General features: G+C 36.9%; 1 pseudogene; it reads right to left on the bottom strand.

Moving 5' to 3' along the window:
• Positions 1–4,461: 4,461 nt before the first annotated feature.
• Positions 4,462–9,183, bottom strand: LOC140173198 (uncharacterized; annotated as a pseudogene).
• Positions 9,184–14,017: the final 4,834 nt, after the last annotated feature.

Here is a 14,017-nt window from a genome sequence, read left to right as displayed (position 1 = left end):
CGCTTTCTGGTCCGTACAGGTCGCGGCCAAGTGACGCGGAGGCGTCGCCCACGCGGCCGCGCGGGTTGAAGTTCGCAGATGCGACGCGTCCGCGTGAATCACGCGTTCGCGTCGCCTAGCGTCAGGGAAACTATGGCATATTATATATCAAATCGAAGCCCCGGACGTTAGCTTTCCAATGCAACTAGAACCTCGTCGTTTAGATCTCTGTAGCTAAAGTTATAGTCGTTTGAGTGCGAAGAGGTCAAGCTGGACAACTTAGCAGTTTCTCCAACTTCTTGTATTCCTTCCATTTTTGCATTCTTCCTTTCCATCCTGGGAGCTATTCCTGCCCTATAATATCTGAAAACACTTAACACACATATCAAGGCATCTAATGGTAATAAGAGAGGATTAAACATAGGAAGGTAAATGTAAAACTTATGGCCAAAGAAGCATGTTTTCAATCAAAGCACATAATTAGGAAGGCAAATGTAAAACTATGCAAATAGTATGAATAAGTGGGTAAAGAGTTGATAAAATCCACTCAATTGAACATAGGATAAACCATAAAATAGTAGTTTATCAATAATCTAGCAATTTTCCTTTTAATTGGTTGATATAAGAATGTAATGGATTACGAAATGTGTTACTCAAACCCTAATATGGATTAACCCCTGTCTACATGAGTTTGAATTTTTCGCACTTAAGAGCAGGATTCAAAATTCTCTCTATGAACAATGTTCTTTAGAAGTTCTATATATTTAGAAATTACTTCTCTTGTCCGCCACACCCATTTTTTAATTTGTGTCTCTTGTTTTTTAATTTAGTTTGAAAATAGCTATGATGATATATTAGTTTTTGAATATTTTGTGTATTAATATCTACATGACTTTTTTAAATGGTATAAACCTAGAAATTGATGGTATTGCATATGTGAAACCTACTAACTTATCATGGTCTTTGGTGGTTAGAGTTGTACGACTATATGAAACTCAAAATCAGTTCAATGCGAATGATATTTGAGTGTGAAAACAATGCTTCAAAATGAAAAGATTCAGTTTTTTCTTTGTGGTTTTTGGTTTTGTTGTTGTTATTCTTATGTCGTTTTTTTTGGAATTGTAGTATGACTTAAATTGTGACAATTATTTTTTAGACTAAACCACAAAATATAACCATGAAAGATTGATTCGTTGACAAAAGTAACCATGGAAGATCACAACTCTTCAGATACTCACAATTGATTTGCTCCGTTTGCCAAAAATAGCCAAGTCTGATGTAACCTTAGCAGAGTGGCATACGTGGATTGTTTACTTTGACGATAACACGTGTTGGTAGGTATACGTGTATTTAGTATCATTTAAGGTCAATATGAACACTAATTCTTTGTTCTTTTTAGTTAGAACCCAATTTTTATAGGTAAAATTATACCCGAGCACAATCATCCAAGGTAACTACAAGTGAAGAATCCTAATTTCTGAATTAATTTATTCTTATAGAATTTGAGCAATATTAAGGAGAGAAATAAGTACAAGTGAAGGAAGCAGGTTTTCAGGAGCTTTACATTCGAAGATGAAGAAGAAGAAAATTATGGATGGACGATGTCACTGTGGTGAGTATGTTGTCTTGTTGGAATCTTTGACGGTTACTAATTCTAAAAGATGGTTAATTTATTCGTTGCCCCTTTTCGAAGGTATGGAACATTATTTATGATAATTAGACAATTATAAGGTTTCTCTGCATCTCTGATATTTTGATTTTTTTTGCTTCTGTAGAGTCGAGATTGCAATTATTTTGTTTGGGTTGATGAAATTGATAGGGGATGACAAAGTTTGGCAAGGTGTTTGATTAGAAGACTCAATGAGCATAAATGTGGTATTGCTAATCAAGATGTGACGATTGCTCCAACAGACCACAGTGAGAGAAATGTTAACATGGCCACGAAGGTTGAGAAGAAGATTGAAGGTGAAATCAAAGCTATGAGAGTATGGCTTATGTCCGTGTCTTTAGGATTGTTTTTGCAGTTTACGTTTTTTCTTGTTTGTAATGTTCATATACAAGTGATTGGGAAATTTGAGTCCAAAATTTATGCATAAGTTTAGAACTAGTTTCGATACAGATTGTTTTCTACCAATGAAGAACAATGTAATTCATGTTTGAATGGAATGATATATTTGCTATTTATTATATTTTTATTCTATCACTATTTTCAATAATTGTTATTCTTTTCCAACATTATTTAAGCATTCTGAGTTGAGAAATTAGTTAATCATAATAACATCAATATCAGAATATAATATGTATTAGAAAATCTGCATAGCCACAAGCACTCATAAGCATTCGTAAGGTTCTAAAAAGGTACATCAATAACTGTTTAAGTAGTGTATGTAGCATACGAACACGACATGATAATCCAAAATAAAAATAGTAAAAATAATTGATCCTTATCAATAAAATATTGAGGTAAATTACATAAATATAGATTCCAAAAAAAAAAGATAAAGACTGTTAATTTTTTTTTAACTTGGTGTTGAATTGCTGCTCCCACTGGATAATCCATAGGCTGTACCTTGCACAGTAGTAGATGATCTGGGTGATCTGAATCTAGGAACTGGCCATCTTGGTGTAAGGTGTGATCTTGGTATTGGCATAAACTGTGTAAACCTGGAAGTTGTGCCTGTACTTGCTCCTTGCATTGTATGTGGAGACACGATGGGTGGCCTAATAGATGCATTGGATGGCTGCTGAGGAGTGTTCAAAATTGGAGCTCGAGGCACAGGGGTCTGAACTTGTGATGGAGGAGGCTTCTTGGTGGATCTCTTTATTCTCTTTATTTTTGTGGTTGGTGGTCTAATTGGTGGTAGCACTTGCGGTGTATGTGACATATTAGATGGATTCAATGTGGTAGTGGCCTATGAATTAAATTATACATGAATGTAAGTAAAATTAATAGCTCAAAAAAATGCTTAAAAATTAACAAATTTAGATTTTACCTGTGTTGGGTTCCGATAGTCAGAGATGCCTCAGTTTCAGCTGCTGCAGCATCCAAGGCTGCCTCTGCCTCTACATCCTCCAAGATTTTCTCCCAATACATCTTATCCAATCTTTCATCATCCTCATCCTACGCTACATTAGCAGGTGGTACATGTGCAGTTGTTGCTGCAGAAAAGTTTTGACCATGTGCTGCAGCATCCGCAACAGTAGCAACTGCTGCCATGGCTTCCTTTTTAGCCTTGCAACATCTAGAATTGTGCCCTTCCTATATAATAATTAAGATTTTATAATAGTTCACAACACAAATAGACATAAACAAATATCCATAACAATTATTTTGGTGAACAATATTTCTCAAACCTTCAAACAGTATTTGTATTTTATTTGACCGTATTTTCTCTTTGTCCTGTAAGGGTCTGGGTTAATCTTAGGAGCATCCTTAGTGGTGTCTCTCTTATTAGTGTCTAGCTGTTGCCAATACTCTTGACTAGGCACTGGCTGAACCAAAAATTGGTATGTTGCATTGTAAGCATCAATTGTCAGCCATGTGTGTGCAATTTCTTCAGCTCTCCTATTTTAATGTGCCAATGCTGCACATGCATGCTTGCAGGGTATGCTAGTGAGCTGCCATAGTCTATATGTACAAGTATGCTTCCCGAGATCAACACTTACCTTCATAGGTAAGCATTGAACCTCAAAGATATTTTCAGCATCATCCCCTGTCCACAATTGCCTCCAACTACTGCTCGATTTCTTATTTTTCTCCAATCTACTCTGTTGTACTGGACAAAGTTGTCCATTGTATCCCCTCAACTCCTTCTTAATTCTAGCCAAAATTCTCATAACATAACACCTTATCTCTTCCAGGAGGGTAATGATTGGCTTTCTGATAAGGAAAAATAAAACAAAAGGATAGATAAGGGGGGTTTTCCTACTAGACCTCTAAGATACCTGTTCTTAGCAATCTAGGTCACCGGAAAGGATTCCCTACTAGACCTTCAAAGAACTTGTCCTTGACAACCTAGATCAGAGGGGCAAAAACTGAAAGAAACCACCACGCATATCACCTTAGTGTTGGATCCTCCAATCTTCGTCATGCAACAAGTGAAGCAAATCACTCATCTCACTTCTCACACAATAAAAATTGCTTAAAAGCAACTGAAATTTATTCATCAAAGTTATGTAAATTGTCTCACCAAAAGTGTTTAAATAGGCACCTAAAAATTAACTAAAAGAAAAGATAACTAACTTAAATCATATTTGATCTTATTGGATTAGATCAAATTTGATTTAAATTTTAAAATCCTAAAGATATGATAACTAATTTAAATCAGATTTGATCTTATTAGAGTATATCAGATTTGATTTAAATTTAAAATTTCTAAAAATACTACTAAGCATAGAAGATTTAAAATAAGTCTTCTAACAAACTTTTGACAACATAACAAACTAAAACAAATGTCTAGAATTTCAAAATTTAAAAATAAATTATGCCTCCCACTGAATTCGGAAAGCATTATTGGGCTTCTTGCTGTCCTGACTTAGCCCAATGGGCCTTGCCCATTCTTCCTTGGTTAGAACTTGATGTAACTCCATATGCACAAGCGCTGCCAGGTTTCCAAAACTCTCCTTGAGCTTCTTTGCACGTGCTCTAGTGAAGGGGCCCTCTGGAAGTGTGAAATTTCTATTTTGCCTTTTTGTCTTAGAATGCTTCTGTTGTCTTTCCGAGCATGTATCATTCCCTCCTTCCTCAAAAAGATTCGTCCTCGAATCTGTGTCTATATCAAAAGGAGAGAGATCAGAAACATTGAAAGTAGCAGAGACATTATACTCACCTGGTAGGTCAATCTTGTAGGCATTGTCATTGATCTTCTCAAGTACTTGGAATGGGCCATCCCCTCTAGCATCAAGTTTAGTCTTCCTCTGAGCAGGAAATCTCTCCTTCCTCAAATGTACCCAAACCCAATCTCCTGGTTCGAAGACTATATGCTTTCGGTTTTTGTTAACCCTTTCAGCCGTGGTTTTGTTCTTCCTCTCAATTAGGTCACGAGCCTTCGCATGTATTGCTTTAACTTTCTCAGCCTTGCTAGCTCCATCTAAACTAATAAGATCACTCAAAGGTAAAGGCATTAAATCTAAGACAGTGAGAGGATTAAAACCATAGACAAGTTCAAAGGGTGAAAAACCAGTAGAAGAATGGATTGTCTTGTTATAAGCAAACTCAATAAAAGGTAAACAATCTTCCCAAGTTTTCAAATTCTTACCAACAACAGCACACAATAAGGTTTCCAATGTCCTATTTACGACTTCAGTTTGACCATCAGTTTGAGGGTGACAAGTAGTTGAGTATAACAATTTTGTTCCCAGTTTACTCCATAAAACTTTCTAAAAGTGACTTAAGAATTTGACATCACGATCAGAAACAATAGTTTGGGGAACACCATGTAAGCGCACAACTTCTCGAAAGAATAGGTCAGCAATATGTGTGGCATCATCAGTTTTATGGCAAGCAATGAAATGAGCCATTTTACTAAATCTATCTACCACAACAAAAATGCTATCTCGACCTCTCCTAGTTCTAGGCAAACCAAGAACAAAATCCATACAAATATCAACCCATAGATGCACAGGAATAGGTAAAGGAGTATACAAACCATGTGGTAAGACTTAGATTTAGCTTGTTTACATGCAATGCAGCACAAAATTTCTCAATATCTTTACGCATGTGGGGCTAGTAAAAATGCTCAGATAAAACATCCAAAGTCTTATGCACACCAAAATGACCCATCAAACCCCCACTATGTGATTCTAGAACAAGTAACTCCCTAATAGAACAAGTAGGTACACAAATCCTATTACCCCGAAAAAGAAAGCCATCATACTTATAGAATATGTTATATGCACCATGTTCACATGTAGCATAGATAGAGGCAAAAGCAGAATCAGTTGCATACAATTCCTTCATACACTGAAAACCTAACAGTTTAGAAGTAAGGATTGTGATTAAGGAATACCTTCTAGATAATGTATCAGCAACCACATTCTCTTTACCTTGCCTATAGGCGATTACATAGGGAAAAGATTCAAGGAATTCTATCCATTTTGCATGTCTCTTGTTCAGCTTCCGTTGGCCCTTCAAGTGTTTGAGGGATTCATGGTCAGTATGTACCACAAATTCCTTAGGTAGCAAATAATATTGCCACACTTCCAAAGCTCGCACCAAGGCATAAAGATCTTTATCATAAGTGGAGTAGTTGAGGCGGGCCCCATTCAACTTCTCACTGAAATAGGCAATTGCTCGCTTTTCCTGCATCAAAACAGCACCTATACCAATTCCGGAAGCATCACATTCGATTTCAAAAGTTTTAGAAAAATCTAGTAAAATAAGAATGGGGGCAGAATACAATAATTCTTTCAAGGTGTTAAAGGCAAGTTCTTGTTCCTGATCCCATTTAAAGTTGACATGTTTCTTGATGATTTCAGTTAAAGGTGCAGCAATAGTAGAAAAATCTTTAACAAACCTCCGATAAAAACCCGCAAGACCATGAAAACTTCTAACATCAGAGACACTCTGAGGTGTGGGCCATTCTCTAATAGCCTTCACCTTCTCGTCATCTACCTCAATTCCTGAAGAACTTATCACAAAACCTAGGAATACGACTTTACTCAGACAAAACAAGCACTTTTGGAGATTAGCATACAATTTTTCCTTTCTAAGTACCTCTAAAATAGATTGAACATGCAAAATATGATCATCAAGAAATTTACTATAGATAAGATATCATCAAAATAAATAACTACAAATTTACCTAAAAACTCTCGCAAAACATGATTCATTAGTCTCATGAATGTACTAGGTGCATTAGTCAAACCAAATGGCATAACTAACCACTCATACAAACCATATTTAGTTTTGAAAGTTGTTTTCCATTCATCACCAAGTTTCATTCGTATTTGATGATAACCACTCCTTAAATCTATTTTAGTAAAAATAACAGAACCATGCAATTCATCAAGCATATCATCAAGTCTAAGAATAGGATGGTGATACTTTACCGTAATCTTATTTACAGCTCTGCAGTCAACACACATCCTCCATGAGCCATCCTTCTTAGGTACCAATAGTACCAGAACAGCACAAGGACTTATGCTTTCTCTCACAAAACCCTTAGCCAAAAGGTCCTCGACTTGCCGTTGCAGTTCCTTCGTCTCCTCAGGATTGGTCCGATAAGCTGGCCGGTTAGGAATGCTTGATCCGGGGACAAAGTCAATCTGATGTTTAATGCCTCGTAATGGAGGTAAACCTGAGGGCATCTCATCTGAAAATACATCGCCAAATTCCTGCAAGAGTAAAATAAAAGTACTAGGCAGGTTATGGTTAGTTTCAATGGTAGAAAGTAAAGACTCTTTAAATCGTACTAACACCAATGTTTTTTTCCCTAAACTAGCATGCTTCAGATCCCTCTCTTTGGCATAAAAACATATTTTGTGAGCACTCTCACTCTCCACAGATGCTTCTCTTTTAGAACTCTCTTTTTCACTCAAACCCTGACTCTTTTTCTCACACGTTTCATCTCTCAAAGCCCTCTCTTTACCCTCTTATTTTTCAATTTTCTCACATCCTAAAGACTCTTTAGTAGATTTGTGCATGTTCAGTTGCTCCAGGTACACTTCTCTAGGTGTCAAAGGTGCAAGGGTAATCTTCTTCCCAAGATAATTGAATAAGTATCGGTTTGTGAAACTATCATGGACCACCTTCTTATCATACTGCCATGGACGGCCTAAGAGTAGATGACAAGCCTGCATGGGAACCACGTCACAAAGTACCTCATCACTATATCTCTCAATAGAGAACTGTATGCGGGCTTGCTTCATAACTTTCAACTCACCAACATCACTTAGCCACTCCGGTTTGCAAGGGTTAGGGTGTTTGGTGCATTTCAACCCCAATTTTGTGATCAAAGTAGAGCTAGCAACGTTTGTATGACTTCCAGCATCAATGATCATGAGTCCAACCTTACCTCCCAATAAAACTTTTGTATGAAAGATGTTCTCTCACTGTTCTAGACGATCATCCTTGGCTTGTACATTTAAGATCCGCCTAGTAACAAGGGTCTCACCACTAACAGCATACTCAACTATATCTTCATTATCTGTAGCGTCATCTGCATGTGGCATGTCTTCATACCCATTTGAGTTATCAGATTCTGAGAAAATATCGTTTGCTTTAATTACCATGGTCCTTTTATTTGGACACTCAGAATGGCCTAATCCACGACACTTAAAGCAGGTAATATCACGATGCCGTGCAGGAGGTTTAGAAGTGGAATTAGGTGTCTGCGGTTTTTTGTGATGCTCTGTGGGCTTCTCCTTTGATTCAGTAGGTTTGGATCCAGTCTTCTCCCTAAAATTAGCACCTCTTGAATCCCACCTTGAAGTAGAATTACGCAGCCCTTTTGCCTTTTACTGTCTTTCCACTTTGATAGCTAGGTTCACCAAGTCTTCCATAGTCACAAATGGGAGATGTTCTGCAGTATTTGTAATGTCTTGGTTCAGCCCACTCAAGAAATGTGCCATAGTAGCCTCAGACTCCTCCTCAATATTTGCTTGGATTAGCAGCATCTCCATCTCCTTATGATACTCATCTACAGACTTAGAACCTTGGTATAACCGTTGGAGCCGTTGATGTAGCTCCCTATAGTAGTAAGAAGGGACAAACCGTTGTCGCATGACCTTCTTCATCTTTTTCCAAGACAGAATTGGTGGTTTTCCATTCCGCCTCCTCTGTTTGTCTAGCTCGGCCCACCAGATAAGGGCATAATCTGAGAATTCGACAGTCGCTAGACTTACTTTTTTTACATCAGTGTAGTTATGACACTGAAATAGGAGCTCTACCTTGTGTTCCCATTTCAGGTACGCCTCAGGGTCACTTCTGCCTTTAAATTCTGGGATGCGCATCTTGATAGCATTAAGGTTATTATCAACATCTACCGGTTGTCTATGATGCCGGGATTTGGATGAAGTCTCATCCTCAGACTCCGTAGAATCATTATGAATAGATTCTCGTGACCGTGCTTTTCGCCTAGGAGAAAAAGAGTTAATTCGAGAATCCATGTCATCAAGACGTTGTTGAATCCCTGTAAGGATGCTGACAAATGCGTCAAGGCGGAAAGTTAGTTGTGGATCGGGGTTCCCTTCAGTGTTAGCCATCAATGAACCTGTAAAAGAAAAGACCTTACAGCACTCTTCTCACGTGTATCACTCGGAATAGGGCACTCATGTTTCACTCAATACGTGGCTTTTACCCTCTGATGAGCTTACCACTCTTGCCTTTTTTCACTCTTGTATTGCCTTAACAAGTTGCACTTCGAAAGATGAGGAATTGAGATAAGGAAAAATAAAACAAAAGGATAGATAAGGGGGGTTTTCCTACTAGACCTCTAAGATACCTGTTCTTAGCTACCTAGGTCATCAGAAAGGATTCCCTACTAGACCTTCAAAGAAATTGTCCTTGACAACCTAGATCAGAGGGGCGAAAACTGGAAGAAACCACCACACAGATCACCTTAGTGTTGGATCCTCCAATCTTCCTCATGTAACAAGTGAAGCAAATCACTCACCTCACTTCTCACACAATAAAAACAGCTTAAAAGCAACTGAAATTTATTCATCAAAGTTATGTAAATTGTCTCACCGAAGGTGTTTAAATAGGCACCTAACAATTAACTAAAAGATAAGATAACTAACTTAAATCAAATTTGATTTAAATTTTAAAATCCTAAAGATATGATAACTAATTTAAATCAGATTTGATCTTATTAGAGTAGATCAGATTTGATTTAAATTTAAAATTCCTAAAAATACTACTAAGTATAGCAGATTTAAAATGAGTCTTCTAACAAACTTTTGACCACAAAACAAACAAAAACAAATGTCTAGAATTTCGAAATTTAAAAATAAATTATACCTCCCATTGAATTCGGAAAACATTATTGGGCTTCTTGCTGTCCTGACTTAGCCCTATGGGCCTTGCCCATTCTTCCTTGGTTAGAACTTGATGTAACTCCATATGCACAAGCGCTGCCAGGTTTCCAAAACTCTCCTTGAGCTTCTTTGCACGTGCTCTAGTGATGGGGCCCTCTAGAAGTATGAAATTCTCATTCTGCCCTTTTGATTTAGAATGCTCCTGTTGTCTTTCCGAGCATGTATCACTTTCCCCTAAACTTCTTACACTTAGCTTAAAAACTTCTCTGTTGTTGTTGGTGATATTATCCACCTTTGGCCATTCACTGAAGTGGGATCTTAACCATTGTTCTGGTGGAATACGGCTCAGATACTCCCAAGCATCTGGGTTTAGTTTTCTGATTGTTGTCATGGCTGCTGCAAAGTCTTGGGGGGGGGGGTTGTGCTCCTTGCACACACCCAAACTGCACCCTTGAGTTCTATGCTTTTCCATCTTTTGTTCTCTCAAATTTTCCTTCGTGATATATCTCTAAAGTGATATGTATTGTAGCCATCTATGTAAAAGAATAAAAAATCCACCATTAGTGGCAATCTCACAAACTCCAAGTTACTCAAAACCTAACCATCATGGTACCTAACGTCACTATCAATTTGGTTTCAAGAACAATAATTACCACAATATTCAAATCATAAAAAATTTATACAGCTTAAATAGAGGAACAAGAATATAATAGAGTTACCGCAAATCCAAACCCTATCATAAATAACCACAACAGAACTAATTTTTTCACATTGAACTAACAACTCTTATAACTTAGAGGTTACAGTCATTGAATCACTTAGTTTATGAAAGTATTACCTCTTAGAGCCTTCGAGTGTGACAGAGTTCACCTCTAAACACTATCCATTGGAGAAGCAGCAACCTCCCTCTCCAATGTCGTCGCTAGAATGGAATCAGAGCACAATGGGATTACACTAGAGAAGAAGAAGATGAAAAACTGCTCTGTTAGGGTATGGTTGATTTCCTGCTCAAAAGGGAGGGGTTACACCTCTTACTGTTCTTCTAATTTCAATGCTTGAAGGAGTAACCATTTTTTTTAATAAACTAAATAAATGCAATTTTAACAAAAAAAAATTTATCCATGTAAGACATCCTTTTGCCACGTTGCTATGGATGTGGACAAATTATATAATTTAACAACATTCTTCTAATGTTTGGTCACATTTGACAAACAAAGCAAATTAATTGTGGGTATCTGAGGAGTTGTGATCTTCCATGGTTACTTTTGTCAGTGAATCAATCTTTCATGATTACTTTTGGTGGTTTAGTCTATTTTTTATTGTCTTTATTTTGTTATTTTATTATTAAGGGTGTATTCATTATAGCATTTCTAAAACAAGTGTTGTTGTGTTTAAATCTCTCATTCGTGAATACGAAATCTATTCTATGAGAACTTTTATTGTCCAGATAAAAACCAAACTAATTAGAACTACTTCTCACAAGTATAAATTAAGTTTTTACACCAAAATTTCAGTGACTATTCTTTCCAATAATAGTTTCACATTTTGTCCTTTTATTTTTACTCTTTATTATGATATTGGGTTCATGGCTACTCTGAATCAAAATTGCTTTATAAGTAAATATGTTAATTTTCATATTTGGTTAATGTTATGTGTTTTGTTAGATTATTTTTATTTGTAAAGTGGATGATTTTATAAAATGGTAGTTTATATGATTTTGTAGATTACATTAGTTATGTTATTGGCAAGGAGGATCCAAAAGACTTGGTAACAACTATAAGAAACCATAATAAACACATTGCGGTTTACTCAAAAGACTTAGAATTTATTTTTCCTCTCACATTTTATGTTAAACTACTTTTTTTTTGTTTGATATATAGTTTGTTTTTTAATTAAAGAAAAAATTATTTTATTTTGGTGTCCTTTCATTTTTATTATTTTTTTTTACTTTAATAAAGACATAGCATGAATTTTTTCTGTGTATTTTTTCTTTTGTTATGTCTTTTTTGGTCTCATAGGAGAAATAAAATGAAGTGTATTGAAAATTTAGTTGATCTAATTTTGTATTTTATAGAAGAATATGACGGTCAACCACTGATGATGATGATACAACTATTTAAACCTATGCGTATTTAGATGAGGTCAACATCCAAAATAATTATCAGTCTTTCTAAACTTTGATTAACCTAAACTTTTCTAATGTAGTTGCATTCAGAAATAGGTACATGGACAGCTAGTGACCATTTCATAATTTTTTTATCAATTTAATTTTTAGTTTAGTATTGTATAAACTTTTGCATGTATTGGAATTTTATTGTTCTTTTACATTTCAATTTATAGTTTTACTATTTATATATTGTGAAGTTTGAATTCATTGATTGAAAGAAGGTAATTTTATTTAATTCTCATTTTATTTTTGTCTTATTTTTTCATGCAGTTTAAAAGTTCAAGGTGTTGTATGTTCTTAGGCAATCAGTGGTGGACGAAATTGTGATCACTTGTTCTTTCTACTTGTAGGATGTTTACTCTGATGGCATTGTTTATTTTCACAACTCCGTTCAACTAACCAGCAAGTGTATTGGGTCGTCCAAGTAATAAACCTTACGTGAGTAAGGGTCGAATCCACAGAGATTGTTGGTATGAAGCAAGCTATGGTCACCTTGCAAATCTCAGTTAGGCAGATTAAAATAGTTTATGGGTTTTTGAAAAACAGAAATAATGAAAGGGATAAAGATACTTATGCAGGTTCATTGGTAGGAATTTCAGATAAGCATGTGGAGATGCTGTAGAGCTCTTGGACGCCTGCTCTTCTACTGCTTCTACTCAATCCTTCTTACTCCTTTCCATGGCAAGCTTTGTATAGGGGTTCACCATCAACTGTGGCTACTTTCTTCCTCTCGGGGAAATACCCTGTGCGGCTGTCACTCGCACAGCTAACCAGTCTGGAGGCATCACCCATGGCTAATGGCTACATCCCATCCTCGCAGTGAAAACTAATGCACGCACTCTGTCACAGTACGGCTAATCACCGGTTGGTTCCCGCTCCTACTGGAATAGAATCCCTCTTTTGCGTCTGTCACTAACGCCCAGCAGGTTAAAGTTTGAAGCACGTCACAGTCATTCATTACCGGAATCCTACTCGGAATACCACAGACAAGGTGAGACTTTCCGGATTCCCAGGATCCTACTCGGAATACCACAGACAAGGTGAGACTTTCCGGATCCTCATAAATGCCGCCATCTATCTAGCTTATACCACGAAGATTCTGTTGGGGAATCTAAGAGATATGCATTCAAGCTCTGTTGCATGTAGAACGGAAGTGGTTGTCAATCACGCGCGTTCATAAGTGAGAATGATAATGAGGGTAATCTGACTCATAACATTCATCATGTTCTTGGGTACGAATGAATATCTTGGAATAAGAATAAAAGAGATTTGAATAAAAGATAATAGAACTTCATTAATACTTGAGGTACAGCAGAGCTCCACACCCTTAATCTATGGTGTGCAGAAACTCCACCGTTGAAAATACATAAGCAAAGAGTTCAGGCATGGCCGAATGGCCAGCCCTCTCTAACGTGATCACAGGATTCAAAATACAATCCAGGATGTCTAATACAATAGATAAATGCCCTATATATACTAGACTAGCTACTAGGGTTTACATGAGTAAGTAATTGATGCATAAATCCACTTCCGGGGCCCACTTGGTGTATGCTTGGGCTGAGCTTGATCATTCCACGAGCTAAGGCATTTCTTGGCGTTAAACTTTGAGTTATGACGTGTTTTGGGCGTTTAACTCCGGATCATGACGTTTTTCTGGCGTTTAACTCCAGACAGCAGCGTGTACTTGGCGTTTAACGCCAAGTTACGTCGTCATTCTTCGAATAAAGTATGGACTATTATATATTTCTGGAAAGTCCTGGATGTCTACTTTCCAACGCCGTTGAGAGCGCGCCAATTGGAGTTCTGTAGCTCCAGAAAATCCATTTCGAGTGCAGGGAGGTCAGAATCCAACAGCATCAGCAGTCCTTTTGTCAGCCTTTTTCAGAGTTTTGC

This window comes from Arachis hypogaea, chromosome 5, assembly GCF_003086295.3.
Source record: "Arachis hypogaea cultivar Tifrunner chromosome 5, arahy.Tifrunner.gnm2.J5K5, whole genome shotgun sequence".
In the NCBI taxonomy this organism is placed as follows: Eukaryota; Viridiplantae; Streptophyta; class Magnoliopsida; order Fabales; family Fabaceae; genus Arachis; species Arachis hypogaea.
Note: the sequence above shows the minus strand (reverse complement) of the source record. Positions and strands in the feature narration are given on the sequence as shown.